Source organism: Polyergus mexicanus, unplaced genomic scaffold, assembly GCF_030449975.1.
Source record: "Polyergus mexicanus isolate NDT 795.1 unplaced genomic scaffold, iyPolMexi1.0 SCAF_13, whole genome shotgun sequence".
Lineage (NCBI taxonomy): Eukaryota > Metazoa > Arthropoda > Insecta > Hymenoptera > Formicidae > Polyergus > Polyergus mexicanus.
Window position 1 is genome coordinate 3159795 of NW_027223333.1, and position 19146 is coordinate 3178940.

A 19146-nucleotide genomic window follows, 5' to 3' on the forward strand; every position below is an offset into this window, starting at 1 on the left:
TCGCGTTTGATTCCTTTTTTATTTTTATGTTACTAGAAAAAATGTAAATTTTTACATTTTTGGATTTTTTGGCTACAAAATTTTTTAATAATATAATATAAATTATAACATTGATATAATATTATAATATAATAATATATTTTATATTATATTTTATAGTACAATATATTCATAATATTATATCATATAATATTATAATTATAATATAAATACATTTAAGAAAAGAACAAACTGTTTAAAAAAATTGTTAATTTTGAAAAAAATGTTTCTATCTTGCATCTACTTTGTATATCGTTTTAAAGTTTCACGACAAGACGATACGCAGATCGAATCGCGCTATACAAATGAAACGTAACAGCTGTTTAAGATTTCTTCGAAGTAAGGATGATTTGCGTCTCAGGTCCGTGCAATTTCAAGTTCAAACGCGTTAAGGTGGGTATACACTTAGCGAACGAACACTGAACGAACAGCGAATGCGAACGTCTTGAACGTTTTTCTCGCACGAATTGTCTTTGATGTACCGCCTCATGAGGGAATCGAGCCGAATGCGAATCGAACGTTCTGTTCGCATTCACTTTAGCGTGTATATCTGCCGAATGATAACAACGAACGTTCGCATTCGCTGTTCGTTCGCTAAGTGTATACCCACCTTTAGCTGCGCTCGCTATCTACGCGGAGAACACCGGTACTAGCAATTAAGGGTACTCGATATTGATGGAACCGCAAGGAGCCGTGAACTTAGCTGCATAGACTCGAAAACGAATCTGTCACTATCAGTTATTATCGTCTATTCATCCACCACACTCGGAATAAAACATGTAACTGTAGTGAGATTAAAATCACATTTCTTTAGAGTGACTTTTATTAGAAAAACGTATCGCGACGAATTCAAAGATACTAGATGTAGACAGATAATGATGACGATAAGATAATGGTAAATTTGTTAAAACATGTCTGTGAAATTTGAATTTGTTTATTTTCAGAAAAATAAAAGGCTCTAGATTTGAGATAAATAATTAAAACGTTGACTTTTAAATATTTAAATTTGGCATACACGATAAAAGTCTGATAACCAATATTTCACTTATATTTAATTATAAAATATGTATTTTTATATGTTTGATTATCATCATTAATAGTTTATATATATATATAGAGTGTTTCAAAATTACAGATATTTTTTATGATAGCATAGGCTTTAGCAAATTTGTCGATTTGTTAGCTAAAATGTCGAGGGAGGTCGTCATTTTTTGCAAGTTTCCAATTTTTTCCATCATATATCTTTGCAGTTAAACCCCAAATTAAAATTCTATTAAAGTAAATTTTGTTTTAAATTAACTGAAGAAGATAACGGCGCGATTACGATAACTACGGCCCTCTATTTGAAAGGTCGTTTCATGAGAACATTCTTGAAGAGAAACACGAGAAAAATAGTAAAAAAATTTTCCGACCAATAATTTTCGAGATATATCACTTTAAAGTATTGGACATGATAATAAAACGTTACAAAACGGATCCAATGACTTTGACCTTGACATATGTTGTGAAGATCACTGTCGTGAGTATCTTCCATGTGTAGCTTAGAATCGTGCAAGAATAACTCAAACCAAATTTCGAATCTAACCTAATCCAACCACACAATAATTATAGGATGGACCTCGCTTCGCGTTGCAAAGTATATGCGTGGATACAGTGAGTTCCGCCCCCCTCCCCTCCCTCTATGGGGGGGCTCCATCTCCAAAAAATATAATCTAACCCAAACCTTTTCCTGATTTAAAATTAAAATTTGGTTTGGGTTACGTTATATAACCCAAACCAAATTTTCGTTTCGAATTAAACTTTAACTTTAAATATCTCAAAAATTATAAGAGACCGCCGATATAGTTATAAGGAAAAGTTACTCAGGATCATGATCTTGACAACATATGTCAAGGTCAACATCGTTGGGTCCATTTTTATACAGTTTTATTATCATGTCCAATACTTTAAAGTGACATATCTCGAAAACTATTGATCGGAAATTTTTTTTACTATTTTTCCCGTGTTCCTCGTCAAACATGTCTTCAGAAACGACCTTTCAAATAGGGAGCCGTAATTATCGTAATCACCTCGAATTCTCGGTAATTTTCAGACAAAATCTATTGATTGTACAATATTTATAGTTAATTTATTTGCGAAAAATTTGTCGAAAATTTCGACACTATTTATTTTCGGACGACTCGATCAGACCTTCCAATAGATACAATGCTCTCAATAGAATAGATTCGCTTTAGAGGCATGTTCCGAATGTGTCACTGTCTCATTTTTTCCCGCATCTTTTTTTATTCCTCGTATTTCCTCCCGTTTATCTCTTCTCGAAAACTCGCTTTCTCTCGAGTATCGAGCAGCACGTGTAGGATTCTCAGCACCGTCGCTAGTCGGATTTTCGAGGGTAAAAAACAAAAAAAAAAAAAGACTCGTGTCTCATCGCGGGAACAAATCTAAAAGCACTATGTACACGGGATTGTACGCGTGTCTAAAAAAAGCGGGGTAGTTCTTTTTTCACTGCATCACCGGTTTTATCTTTCGCAGTGCAAACATTTTTTTTTCAATCATTTGTATTTGCTTATTTTCTGCTATTAAAATTGTTTCTATATAATAATTTTATATATCTAAAAAAATATAAAAATTACGAATAAAACACGCATAACTGAATTTAACGAAAGAATTTATTGAAAAAATTTCTATAAATTATTGTTTTGAGATATTTTATCTTTGCCTATTACGCACTAAAAAAATAAACTTTTTTCTTCAATTAAATAAATATATTTTGTTAATTTCGATTTTTTACTTGAATAAACATATACTTTGTTTCCAAAAATGTTTTCTTATAGCAAATAAATAATTATTTGCATGTGATAAAAATTATAAATTTTATAAAATCAATTTTTTACAATTTTAATATCAAAAAATATTTATTTGAAAAAATTATTTATTAAAATAAGGAAGAAAAAACAGTCAATTTTTTTTTTTAAAGTAATTTAGTATAATAAAGATAAAAAAACAAATTTTTTTCTATTTGCAAATAAAAGCATATTTTGCTTTAATTTTATATTCTACTAATACAAACCTATATGCTGCTTGATTAAAGTAAATAATTCTTCTCTTTGCAAGTATTTAAATAAATCATCTTTTTCAATCAAAAAAAAATTTTTTTGGGTCAAGTATATTTTTTTCAATACGACATTTTATATTATTATGGATTTAACGTCAATCCAATATGTTCGTATTTCGCGGGGACGAATACATTCTCGTGGAACAAGGCGGAGGATGAATCGTCGAGACGAAACGATTCGACCGCGGTGTTGCATAACATGTCGTTGACCATGCTGGATTACTCACGGTACTTCTTCTCGCGCGACCTTGGATCACAATCGAGTCTTCTTTGTAGACGGGCCGGTCGGTAGGCGCGATCCTGCACTCGGTTGTTGGGCAATCGTCGACGACGACGACGACGGGGAGGGCAATGTACCTGGTTGCAGCGAGCCGGTTCCAAGCTAGACGGCGCTATGTATTTGGAGAACAATGGCGCGCTAATGGTATCGCGCGATCGAACTTTTACGCTTTTATGGAATATTTACCGTTAATATGATTCGCCGAAACGAAGATAAATCTAACAAAACGGAGTTTTTGCGAATCGCGGATGCATTCAATCGCGGATGCATTCCTGGAACGCATAAAATGCGATATTAGAACGAATCTGTCGATCTGTATATGATTGGTGTTTTAGATGTAATTGTAATTCCCAGGAGATATATAGGGGTACCACAGTTACAGCTGGCTGCTGCTTGACAAATTCTGTCTCACTCTTTCTCATCAACATTGCAGCGATGATACATTTTATAACATATTTTCTATAAATGATGACATTTTCAGATAAATTTTCCGGTTTTAGATTCGAACTCTTCTATCGAAGTTGGAAAAATTAAGAGTTTCGCTTTTATTTTTCTCGATAGATAATTAAAGATAAAAGAAATGAAAGAAATGAAAATAAAAGAAATGAGATAGACACAAAACAAAAATTATTCAAACTCTTCCATAATTATTTACAAAAAAAAAAAAAAAAAAATTGAAACTGAATTTTTAATTTTAATAATTGACACAATTGATTGCAACAATGTGCATATATGTAGATAATATAATTTTTAAAGAAGTATAGATTGCAATTTTAGTTGTGGATTATCAAAATTAAAATTTTCATTTAAGATTATATTTTTTCTTTCTTCGAGTAAATAATTTTATAAAATAGTAAAAATAATTTTTAAAATATTTTTATTTTTTTTTGTGTGGATTTTTAGCTTAGTTATGATACACTCGTTGCTTAATGATAAATACGAGACGACGAAGAAATAATTATGAAAATGTTGAAAATCGTGGACTGATAAAATTTTTTTGATTGTACAATAGTAAAAATTTTATAACAAAGAATTCGCGCAACCGCGCAATTGTTATCGATTGTTGTCGGAGTTAGCAACGTTTCTCAAAAAGCTAGTTACAATAACAATATCTTGTATTTTAATATCTATAATCTTCAGCAGTGGATCATAGAGATCTAAGAGATCGTTGAACTTTGGCCGGGGACATTTGCAATTGAGTATTCACGATACTAAGAACGCAATCTCACGCGTGACATTTAATGCGAATTTAAAAGACAGGAGACTTAAGAAAGGAGGAGCCTACATTAACATCATATTTAAATTGAAGCTTATCGCACGTGCAAGCTCTAATAATATTTTGGCTACATTATATATATATATATATATAAAATATAAAATATGAAATTGAAATTTATATATATAATATAATATAATATAATACAATATAATATATCATATAATTGAATTATATACAGGGTGTCCGATAAACACTCGTGAATGGGTAGAGCATAGTAAACTGAACAGAAAAGTCCTGTAACATTTTTTTCTATAACATTTAATAAGAGAGTTATTATCGAGTAAAGTTTGGCCAATCAGCGCCGATCTTTGACCTGGCGCCTGATGCATACTTCACAGCGCGCAGCTCACCGACGTGCGTCCGACTAAAGATTGGCGTTGATTAGCCAGACTTTATGCAATAATAACTCTATTATTAAGTGTTATAGAAAAAAATGGTAAAGGACTTTTCTTCTCGGTTTCATCTGCTCTACCTGGATATGACGGGTGATCCGTGAATTATGGGACACCCTATATATATATATATATATATATATATATATATATATATATATATATATAGGGTGTCCCATTTTAATTTCCTCAGGCCAATATCTCAAAAATCAAGCCCGGAAGAGAAAAATGTTTCAGACAAAAGTTGTTTGGTTTCGAGGGGGCCATAAGATGGTACCATTGGTTTGACCTTGGAAAATCATTTGAAGGTCATGTGAAGGTCAACTTTAAAATCTTAAATGGAAACTTCCATTTTTAATTTAGTATTCTTGTAGCTGACATCGAGAGCTTTCCAAAACACTATAATAAAGTATTTTTTTATTCAGTACTTTTTGAGTTATTTTATATTTTAATCTGACATATTTTGATATAAAAAATAAAATATTTCGTAAAATATTCAGTTTTCGATAATCTTACCGTAATACTTTTATGTACAGAATAATGAGACAAATTAATTAATGCCCAAAAAAACAAATAATTGTTTAAAAAAATACATCGTAAATAATTTTCTTAAAAACTATTTTTTTTTTATACTAATTGATTTGTCTCATTATTCTGTACATAGAAGTATTACGGTAAGATTATCGAAAACTAAATATTTTACGAGATATTTAATTTTTTATATCAAAATATGTCGATTAAAATATAAAATAACTCAAAAAGTACTTAATAAAAAAATACTTATAGTGTTTTGGAAAGCTCTCGATGTCAGCTACAAGAATACTAAATAAAAAATGGGGGTTTCCATTTAAGATTTTAAAGTTGACCTTCACATGACCTTCAAATGATTTTCCAAGGTCAAATCATTGTCACCATCTTATGGCCCCCTCGAAACCAAACAACTTTTGTCTGAAACATTTTTCTCTTCCGGGCTTGGTTTTTGAGATATTTGCCTGAAGAGATTACAATGGGACACCCTGTATATATCTATATAACATCAAAATACAAAATATATAATTAAAATTGATAGCATTGCATTTTCTGCATTGGAAAATTCTCAAGAAGAGAAATATCGCTTTTACTAAAGCGTCGTAATTAAATTTTCGAGATCGCAGCATCATATGCAACCGTGTTCTTTCCTATTTATAATCGTCCGCTGTACCGTCCAAATCGATCAGGTAACGTTGAATGTTTAAACACGCTTAATCCGATTCAACGACGCGATCGCGAATCCAAAGATCCTTCTGCATAATGTAGCCCGCGTCTTCCGTTCACGAGCGAACGCCAATTAACGAAAGCGAATTAGCATCCGGCATCTTGTGTTCATGGAAATGCACTTTTTCCGACGTCGAAGTCGGGTCAATGTGAAAATTTTATACGGTCAAATGATCATCGCGCCACTCATTATCAGTTGTCTTCGAGATTTGAGAAATGCATAGAGCTACGCTCATCTCGAAAACTGACGAAAATAAAAGAGCAAGGGAAAAGGAGGACAAATTTGATAAAGTTCAATTTGTTGGTATGACATTCCTATCTTTGAAAAGATAGTCTTAGTATTAATACGATTTGAAACGCTTGCATCAATTAATATTGTAACTGTCGATCGATTACATAGTTAAAAATAACTTTTCTTGAACGTAGGAACAATACTCCAGTCATCTCCAATTTTTTGTTTTTTTTATGCTGAATACGATTTCGGTTTCCAAATTATATATCATAATTTTGAAAAATTTGTAATTAAAGTTGCAAAAAAGAGCTATTTTAATTAAATATTAAAATTTTAATTAAATATTATATTTTAATTTAATATTATAACTACAATATATGATATATTGAAGAAATTTTACTGCGATTAAAATTAAATATGTTAGATTAGGTTATGTTAGGAGACTTTTAGTTCTCAAAAGAAATTTGTTGCGTCGATTATATGGTTAAGATTTTCATGATTACACAGTTGGCTTGAATTTAACATACGTCGCATGTCTCAAACGATTAGGTTAGATCCAAATTTTTATGTTAATTTAACGTAATATAGATATGTTAAATGGCGACTATAATACTATGTTTACAATTTAATACAAAAAATGAATGTAAATTTCAAAGTAATTAGAAATAAATTTTGTGTAAAATCAACATATTTTTAATAATAAAATCAACTTGGAAAAAAATTATTAACCTTTTCTTAACTGAAAATTTTTTGAAATTGTGAAGCAATTTGGAAATCGCAATTGTATTCAATATAAAAAATCTACGGAAAGATATTAATCTTGTATTTTTTTTTTTTTTTTTTTTTTTTTTGTTAAACAGTGTTATTTTCATTGTCATCATCGATCGATTGACTTTGATTTTTTGCTTGATTGAAATAAATATGAATATTTTCAAATATTTATGTGCTGACAGATATATTCCCCCGTATTTAGGTTATAATTTCTTATTAAAGATTTGCTTTATTTCTTCATTAGCAATATTATTATACCCGGTGCGTTCAAAAAATTTCCAAATAATATAATGAAAAATCGGATTCTATAAATAAACAAAATTTTATGATTTACTTTTCTACCAATCTCGCCATACAGTCAGCAAAACGTTTGTAGAGCTGTTAGAAGGTCTTTTGTTCGCTTGTTAATTTTTTTAAATTAGAGTGTAAAATTTTGTTTCATTATAAGAGAAACCTCATCTTTAATAACATTTATTTCAATTGATAGAATTTATACATACATTTTACATTTATGTAGTGTAATTATCAATATTTCATGCATAACGCAATTAATTTGCACAGCTTAATAAGTCGAGAGAGTAGTAATAGCAACAGGAAATCAGATGCGCTCTATCTCTCTCGAGACAAGAATCAGTTTTCACGGAATGAATAGAGAGAGTACCGTGCCTTGCGATAAGCAATGATAGTGTATCTTCATTTCGTACGTATTTTCAAAATATGACTCTACAAAAAAAATATAAAAAAATATGAAGTACAAAGAGAAAGAGAGAGAGAGAGAGAGAGAGAGAGAGAGTTTCATGAAAAATGTTGTCGGTGTTTACAGGGACAACTTGATCTTGCTTTTTCAATCTAGAGAAGTATCTCATATCAATCTTCATTCGAAAGCAGCTACATTATTCGTCCGGCAAGTTTGAAAGAAACATCGCCGTTTCTCATTAATATCGGACGCACTATCCGCGAAATTACGATGAAGCGAGACAGGAAAACCAGTTTGACAAAGTTAATTTTTGCCGTTTCACGATCTATTCGCTTACTGTTCGCGCAAATAGCCTTCGGAAATCGGCTTATCAACCATCAACTTCGCATTAACGTCATACCATCTCGCGAAGTGAGCAGGCTATCATTCGTCAAAGTCAATTTCGCCCCGGAGCCAATGGCAGGAATTAAACTTGTGCGGTAACTTCCGCAATACAATATATTGTACATCGCCGCGAAATTAGAAGCACCGTAACATCGAAACGAATAAGTTTCTATTCACAATGTCGAACAGTTAATAAACGGATGTTAATTGCGTCCGTGGAAGATGATTCACGTTTTTTTTTTTTTTTTTCAAATATGCCGGTTAAAATTTTTCTGTTAAATATTTAATATATTTACATGTTAATTTAACATATTACTGTTGTGTTAATCGAGCTCAAATATTAAATTATTAAAGCAGTTGAAATAAATACGAAAATAACACAGAGTGTGTACATATTTTTCATTTTACAATTTTATTTTTATTTTTCATTTTATTATTTTTAATAAAATAATAAGTTCCGTATTATTAATGATAGGATTTATCTGTTAAAATTTACAAAAAAAGATGTTGATTTTACAATAGAAGTGAAAGTGACTATATAGAGTATAGAGAGAGACCACCAATAATTTTTTTCTAAGTTAATTTTATCATTAAAAATATGTTAATTTCATGTGAAATTTATTACAAATTACTATGAAGTTTGCATTTATTTTGTATTGAAATATTAACATAATATTAGTGTTACTATTTAACATATACAGAGTAATTGAGAAAATGCCTCCCACCACTTGGCCGCGCGCTTAGCAACGCCTAAGTAGGAAGTCCCTTCTCGCCGCGCGCTTCTGCAAGGCATGGATTGGCCCATCTTTTTAAATTAATTTCTCAATAATTATTACGAAAATCGCAAAATGGTAAAGGACTTTTCTTCTCGGTTTCATCTGCTCTACCTGCACATGACGGGTGATCCGCGAATTATGGGACACCCTGTATTATATTAAATTAACACAAAAAATTATGTAGACTGCTTGGAATATGTGATATTCCAAATTTAAATCAAATTTCCCAACTGTATACATTTTTGAATATTAATATTTCCAAATTATACAGGTTAGGTGTCCTAGACCACACGTACACCCCTTTTCTTTCAAAAACTAAGCATTTTAGAGAAAAACGTTTTGAACAAAAATTGTATGGTTTTGAGGAGAACATAAGATGGTGTCATAGGTTTGACCTTGGATGACATCGTTAAGGTCAAGTCAAGGACACCTTAAATTTCTTGAATGGAACCCCCTATTTTTTATTGCATATTCTTATAGCTTATCTCGAGAGCTTTCCAAAACACTATAATAAAGTATTTTTTCATTAAGTACTTTTTGAGTTATTTTGTATTTTAATCTGATATATTTTGATGTAAAAAATTAAATATCTTGTAAAATATTTAGTTTTCGATAATCTTACCGTAATGTTATCGTTTTATGTACAGAATAATGAGACAAATCAATTAGTATAAAAAATAATTGTTTTTAAGAAAATTATTTACAATGTATTTCTTTAAACAATTATTTGTTTTTTTTTTTTTTTTTTTTGCAAAAAATCTTAGAAATATTCTCTTTATCTGGAATTTTCAATAAAAACACCTAGAAACTCAAGGAATTTTCAGAGAATATTTTTACATGATTTGCGCAGATACCCCGTTAAAAACTTTCGAAAGTAAAAAAAATATATGTAATAGACTCTATTTTTACTTCTAAATCGAAATCCGTTAAAAGCTCGCTTCTCTTCCATATCGCATAAATTCAATTATCCGCGTCAGCGACGTCGCTCCGCGATTAAAATGCAAAAGAAAAATGCGCAAACAGAGGAGTATTATTTCTGGCAATGACTGAAACTCCGACTAGAAACGCCACTTACCTCCACATTACATCCTCATATGCGTGCTCGCGATAAAAAAAAAGAAAAAGAAAAACTCCGACATCTCGCCTAATGGAATTAGCTTCCTTGCGGGATACGCGCAATAGAGATCCTGCATCAGTGAGATCGGCGTCGCCTAATTAATAAAATAAATCAGCCGGTACGCGCCGCGATCCCGGAGAGTGCGACGACCCCGGGCATTAGAGCGAGAGCTTGACTAACTGGCTGACTGACATGGCACCCGACGTCGGCCGATTGTCAAATTACAAGGAGATCGCGAATATCTGATGGGGCATATGTGTATGTGTATATACGATTGGGGTTGAGTAGGTAGTGGGGGTGAGGTGGGGGAGGCAAGGGGGGGACGCGCGGCGTCGCGACGCCGGTGTCGACGATCGCGCAGAATCCGACGTCGACCCCCCACTTCGGCGACGCGGGCTCCGTCGATCCCTACCCCTTTTCCCTTGTATCTGCAACCCTTCCGCGACGGCTTGACGTTACGTCATTCGAGTCCCGGACTCCGGCGACGATCGGCGTGGTCCCTCTTCGACTTCCGCTTCCGGCTTCCCGGCTCACGAGACTCTCCCGTGGAGAGAGGACGAGGATCCAGTTCTGTTACCAGGTAAAGCGGCTCCGTTCTCTTCCTTCCTACGTCGAAGCGATTCTCTCCCACTCGCATTGTGCGTGTTGAAGCTACGCTTCAATCTTGGATATACAGGGCGACGTTACAGTTTGGATTCACTAATATATATATTCATATGATTTGTCTAATGTCTCACTGTAAGTTTTATTCTTGCTATTATATTTTATTTCTAACGCAATTTATCTTACAATCGAATACCCTTACACGTGTTCTTATACTTGAATGTATTTGAGAGAGAGAGAGGGAGAGAATCATAGAATTTTTAGATATTAATCAATATAAAGTTGAATGAAAATATGTGCTGTTTACGTGTTAGTGATAAACGAATTTGAGATCATTTTTCGAAATCGTTACGAGATGAAGGTGAAGAAACATTAACAGTGGCGGATTGCAGAAGATACCTGTTGCATGTTGCGCATTGCTCCGAGGCAAATATGACTGGCAAGTTTGTCCCGCAGCAAGATGGCACTTCTCCTCAAATAGCTATTTTATTCAAATATAATGGCATTACACACACACACGCGCACACATGTTGTTTAATCTGCCATTCCATAGCTGCATAATGTATAGTCATTGTGTGTCTCGATCTAAATAATTTTATTTAAAACATACTCCTGTAGGGAAAGTTTATAGTGATCGCCTAATACAGTGTATTATTATGTTACGTTGGCTTATATCAAGATGTATTAATAATCATAAAAAACCGCGCCTTCGACAAATTTTAATATTCCTTGGTCGATCCTTATCGCGTCATCGATCGATGTTTCACTATTATGCACTTTATGCATTTTTCAATAACTGATTATAGCAAAATCAAAGATTCGCAAAAGATATGAAAGTATTTAAATATTTATAAACTGTAATGATATATTATATTTTAGTTCCTTTGATTCTATTTGAAAAAGCATTTATATTAAAAACATATATATATATATATATATATATATATATATATATATATATATATATTTTAGTATAAATAATTTAGTACAAATAAGAGAGAGAAAGAGAGAAATATTTTTAAAAAATTTAAAATCAAAAATCTATTAACGATACAGGAAATGAAAGGGTTAAAATTTCTGAATCTCTAAACTTGATAAACATCGCATATTTGCAGGTTTCAGTATATTACTAGGATATTTAAATGGAAGCCACAAATCGACTCACATTGCGGTTTTCACGAATTGTAGTAATCCAAGCAATATTCGAAAGCTGTAATCGAGATAGAATTTCATATTAACTCCTGATAGGCATTTGATATATATCGAATATACAGGGTGTCCCGTAATTCGCGGATCACCCGTCATGTGCAGGTAAAGCAGATGAAACCGATAAGAAAAGTCCTTTACCAGTGCTTTTTTTCTATAACACTTAATAAAAGAGTTATTATTGAATAAAGTCTGGCTAATCAGCGCCAATCTTTAGCTGAACGCACATCGGTGAGCCGCGCGCTGTGAAGTATGCATCAGGCGCCAGATTAAAGATCGGCGCTGATTGGCCAAACTTTATTCAATAATAACTCTTCTATTAAGTGTTATAGAAAAAATGATAAAGGACTTTTCTTCTCGGTTTCATCTTTTCTACCTGCACATAACGGATGATCTGCGAATTATGGGACACCCTGTATATGTGTGTGTATATGTATATATATATATATATATATATATATATATATATATATATATATATATATATATATATCGCTTTTGTGGCGTTGCTATAACGGTTCTTAGACCGCATACCACGTTCTGATAATTAATAATGATAATGAGATACAAGGGAATGCTCATTGTCGGAATTCGGGAAATGAGTATCACATACACACACATATAAATTTTTTGCATCTAACATATTTTAACTCTTCGTTTTAGTGCATATTGTACGGAATAAGAATCAGTATTGGATGAAGCAAGTATCATTTGCACTAGAAAGTACATTTCGTGATACTTCGCAATTTTATATTTATGACTTTTCTGAGATAAAACAAAGATCTTTCTCAAAAGCTTGCCATATTTTCTATTCTTCTCCTCATACGTTTGCATTTTAAAACATTTTAGAGTCGGTGAACATTGAGAAGAACTGTATGACGGATGGGAAAGAAGAAGTAACATCTCAAAAAAAAAAGGAAAAAAATCGAGCTAAGTGAGAATCCGCAGGGAAAAGTTCCGAGTGGAAGGGATTTCTTTTTCGTAAGATATCGATTTAAAATTGGACGTGAAATGTAGTTACCGATATTGCCTCTCGACGGGCCGACAAAGAGACGGAGAGATATTGCGGCAGCGAAAGAGAGCGAGAGAGAGAGAGAGAGAGAGAGAGAGAGAGAGAACGAAAGAAATAGCAGCCGGAGTTCCTCCTCATCTCGATGTCTGATACGTGCGATGTAATAAAATTATGATCGGCCACTAAACTCTCCCATCCATTCGTCACGATCATTTCCTCGCCGAGATTGACGAGCACGCATTCCCGCGCATTTCCGATTCTCCTGGTTCCCGTCATCCTCGTTTTTCTTCATCGATGAAATTTATATCGTCACACGATTGATTTTAAAGTCCCATCATCCGACGTGATACTCTTAAACTGGTAGGGTGTCTACTCCTTGGAAAAATATGGAAAATCATCAAGGGATTTCTTTTGTACCTGAAAAGATCTGGGAATTCTCTTCATGGAATTTTATTAAGATTTAGAGATTTTTTTTTGTTAAGTCTCATTTTATTAAAATTGCACCAAAAAAATCTTTCAAATATTCTCTTCATCATTGAATAAAAATATTTGGAGGTTCAGGGAATTTTCAGGGAATTTTTTTTTTACAAGATTTGAGTAGACACCCTGATACATTGTGTACATATGTGTATGAAATTAGTCGCGATTTTGTTTGGTGGGCATCGCGCGTTTCCTCGCTTCAATAAAGATACTGTTAAAATAAGTGATAAGCTGTGATCGAGAGATATGTAATCGCAATACCTAATCAAGATTCATTCTTATTGCAGGTCTATGTGAGACTTCTTGATTCAAATCTGCGCAGCAAGTATCCCATCGACTTCGACCTGAAGCTCTTTATGCTTTTGATTGTTGCTCAGAAAGCCTTGTTTACGCTATTGGCTTTCGGGCAATAATCATAATCACGGAAGAGCTGATTATCATCGCTATCCGCGTGTCACCGGATTATGATAAATATGTATTGTAATCTTATTGAAAGAAAATTTTATTATCTGCCTGATAGAAAGTGGTATAATATGGCTAAATATAAATATACATAATTAATTAATTATGAAAAGATCTGATAAGATATGTAATTTTATATACGATCATATATAATAATATCCAAAGAGAGGATGTCCAAAATGGCCTATGAAGCTACCTTAAAATGATCTATGACAATCGATAGGGCGTTAACGAGTAGACCAAACATTCATATGGATGCAACTATATACATTTTGTTTTTTATATATATTTTTTAAATAAATGTATATATATATATATTATTTGTTAATTGTTAATTGTTATTTGTTAATTAGCAATTATTTGTCCGTTAGTTTATTACTCGCTTTACTCCGTAAGCGCAAACTGCAATTATTTTTAATATCTTTACGGAAATATAAGTCATACGTCGTATCTTATAATACGCACTAATAATTGTAATTAAAAGGATCATAAATATAAGAGGATGCTGCACTTCCTTCTGCGATAGAATGCTCGCCGAGGAATTCCCACGCTGTATAACCCCTGATAGAACGATACACGCGATTGAATTTGAGAAGAATCGGGGATATTGTTATTATATGTACATAAATATCTTCACTTTCGTATAAATACAACGTTATAAAAAGGTTTTAATAATTATACGAAAATAATCTCACAATGTATCTTATTTCTATATATTTACATACATGGAAAAGAAATGTAAATTCAAAAAATTTTTTTTTAGTTTAAACAAATTATTTATTTAAATACTTGCAAAGAAATTAGTTATTTTAATCAAGCAGCAAATATATTTGAATTAGTAAAATAAAAGCAAAGCATGCTTTTATTTGCAAATAAAAAGAAGGATTTGTTTTTTTTTATCTTTATTATACTAAATTACTTTCTTTAAAAAAACATTTTTTAAATCTTTAGCTGCTTGTCTCAAAAACACAGATTTTCTTTATTTTAATAAATAATTTTTTATCTTTTCTTATATTAAAATTTTGAATAACGTATTTCAAAACTTATTATTTTTATTACATGTAACTAATAATTTATTTGATATTGCAAAACGTTTTTTGGAAACGCAGTATATATTTATTTAAGTAAAAAAAAGTCATAATTAACAAAATGTATTTATTTGATTGAAAGAAATTTTATTTTTAGTGTAGAAAATATTTTCATTTGATTAACAAAGTTCTACGGACTATCGATATATGTAAATAGATATTATATTATTGTTTCATATGTATTATATATATATATATATTATAAATTAAGTATAAACATAATTAGAATATATCTCTTAATTTTATATATACAAATTACAAGCAGAATTAGTATAATATAGCATCGAGGTCTCTTTAGACGATCTATAATTCGCGACAAAATTCAAGACAGAATTTTATCTACAATTTTATACGTCACATATTTTAATATACAAGGTGTTTTGTAAAGATTATGCCAACGCTTGTGAGAGGATAGAGCACAATAAACTGAACAGAAAAGTCCTGTAACATTTTTTTCTATAACGCTTAATAAAGAAGATATTATTGAGTAAAGTCTGGTCAATCAGCGCCGACTTTTAGCTGGACGCACGTCAGTGAGCCGCCCGCCTGATAGTGTGCGCCACTGTAGCGATGGAGCGCTCACGCACTCTACCAGGCGCGCAGCTAAAAGTCGGAGTTGATTGGCAGACTTTATTCAATAATACCTTCCTTATTAAGCGTTATAAAATAAAATGTTATAGGACTTTTCTGTTCAGTTTACTGTGCTTTACCCGCTTACGAGCGTTGGCACAATCTTTACCGAACACCCTGTATATTATGTAATATATATATATATATTTAGTGATAGTCTATATATGCATACATCATACCACTATAAACGAAAATTGCCGCAATGATTGTAACATAGATTTTCCATACACGAAATCAAAACTTTAAGCTAAAAATTCTAAACTAACTAATATAAAGATTCATAAATAGAGTCATGATAATAAAATCGATCATGTTGTACTCTTTTATACTAGTTGAAGAGGTGATTACGATAATTACAGCTCCCTATTAGAAAGATCGTTTCTGAAGACATTTTTGACGAGGAACACGGGAAAAATAGTAAAAAAAATTTCCGAACAATAGTTTTCGAGATATGCCACTTTAAAGTATTGGACATGATAATAAAACTTTATAAAAACGGACCCAACGATGTTGACCTTGACATATGTTGTTAAGATCATGATCCTGAGTAACTTTTCCTTATAACTTAATCGGCGGTCTCTTATAATTTTTAAGATATTTAAAGTTAAAGTTTAATTCGAAACGAAAATTTGGTTTGGGTTATATAACGTAACCCAAACCAAATTTTAATTTTAAATCAGGAAAAGGTTTGGGTTAGATTATATTTTTTGGAGGTGGAGCCCCCCCATAGGGGCGGGGGCGGAACCCACTGTATCCACGCATATACTTTGCAACGCGAAGCGAGGTCCATCCTATAATTATTGTGTGGTTGGATTAGATTAGATTCGAAATTTGGTTTGAGTTATTCTTGAGTTATTCTAAGCTACACATGGAAGATACTCACGACAGTGATCTTCACAACATATGTCAAGGTCAAAGTCATTGGATCCGTTTTGTAACGTTTTATTATCATGTCCAATACTTTAAAGTGATATATCTCGAAAATTAGTGGTCGGAAAATTTTTACTATTTTTCTCGTGTTTCTCTTCAAAAATGCTCTCAGAAACGACCTTTCAAATAGGGGGCCGTAGTTATCGTAATCGTGCCTAGTTGAAAAACGAAAAGTTGTCACGCATATAAGCAGAGTTATAGCAAAAAAAAACATTTTTAAAAAATGGTCTATATCTCATGATGGTTAGGTTAGGTTAGTAGCATTTTTTAAATACAATATATGTATTTATATATTAAGAAAATTTTTTACAGCTTAAAAACTTAAGCATTAGTCAAGATTTTTAGATAGAGACGCTGTTAATGCAAAGGATTAAAATGATAAAAGAAACTAATAGCTTATAAAAGAAGAATATATATATACAGGGTGTATCTGAAATGATGCACTAAACTTTAGGAGCGTATTCTAGAGATCAAAATAAAACTTTTTTTTCTTATAAACATGGGTCCGTAAATGAACCTCCCACCGAGCTAAAATTCGAAAATGTGTGAAATTGACCAAACACTCGCAACGCAAATTTATTTATCTCTTAAGAGAGGGTAATAGGTAATGTCAAAACCAAGGTCAAATAATAAGGCAATCCAGAAATAACAAGTTCAAGTGTAAGTACGGACGAAAAGCATTAATTGTTAAGAACTTACGGCGGAAATACGGACATTTTCTGCTTTCAATTTGATTGCGGTTATTCGGCGTTAAAAGTGGCTTACTTTACTTCATAATTTACTGGGCTATACCAAATTTCAACCTTCTGCCATTTTTTTTTTCTGAAATACAGCCAATTTTTAATTTTTTCCCCAAATTTTAGGGGCCTCTAGCTCGGGAGAGGGTTCATTTGCCCATGTTCATAGGAAAAAAAAATCTTATTTTGACCTCTAGAATATGCTCCTAAAGTTTAGTGCATCATTTCAGATACACCCTGTATATATATATGTATATTCTATCATATACGTATATCTAATATACATAGTTATTTATTGTTGCAAAATAATTTCTATTACAAGAGAAAATTGTACGTGCAGTTTGGAACATAATTCTACATAAATGTTCGACAGTATCTCTGTGCGAAGAAACCGAATGAGTTTTTGTATAGAAAATCGAATAACGAATTTGTAATAATCACATAATATTTTAATTATAACTTTGATAGATGGAAAGCACGCAGGGTCAATCGATATTGGTTACAAAATTGTTTAAAAATTTAATCTGGGGAAGCGAAAAGGAGGATATATTGTTTTCGCAGATTTTATGGACCGAAAAACTACGCGAATATTGTTTCAATACATGTTAACTTTTGAAATTATAAAACATTATTCTAGAGGGATAGATATTTCAATGGATTTATAAATCCATTTTTCGCTTTTTGCTAATAAATATAAAATGTAGCTTAAATCAAAATATTACATAAAGTATATATATATATATATATATATATATATATATATATATATGTGCAAGATATATATGAATATATTACGTGTAGAACTTTGCTTTTTTTCTGAAATTCGAGGCTTTATTGTAAAAAACTGGTTATACATTTATGATTCAAAGTATTGTCCACTCCCAATGATCGTGCCAATTCTTTTTGACTTTGACTAGAGTCTTCATTAAGTAATGCCTCCAATTCTACATCTTCGAAAACCTTCTCTCTTCCACCGCTATGCCGGTCTTCGACGTGAAAATCACCGTTCTTGAAGCGTTGAAACCACTCACGACACGTTTTTTCACTAATAGCGGCTTCACCATAAGTATTTGAGAGCATTCGATGAGCCTCAGCCGCAGATTTCTTCATATTGAAGCAGAAAATTAAAACCTCCCGCAAATGACGAGAATTTGACTCGTAAACTGACATTTTCAATCGAGAATAACTTTATGATGCAGACACAAATCGACTAATGTTTCTATGAGGTTATGTTGACAGATGCCCAAGTTTATTGCATGACGTCTATGATCTATTGTATTTATTTCGACCACTACTTACCGCTAAAGCCATCTATAGGAAAACGGCGGAAGCAAAGTTGTACACCTAATATTGTATTTAAAATAAATATGAAAAGTAAACAAACATCTTTTGTAAAGATTAATTAAAATGTTTATCTTAATATTGTAATACTAGAAGAGATTATAATATTGACCAGCTTTTATATTTATAATAATTGTTTTTAATACTATTTGTGATCTCTATATCATAAGCTTTTATTATAATCTTGTGAATTCTTTTAATTACTTTTTAATATTTTCAAAATTTAACGAATATTATAATATACAGTATTTAGACAATAACTACATCATTAAATTGCTTAGAAAATGAACACAAGAATTTATTTGATAAATCCAAGCATTT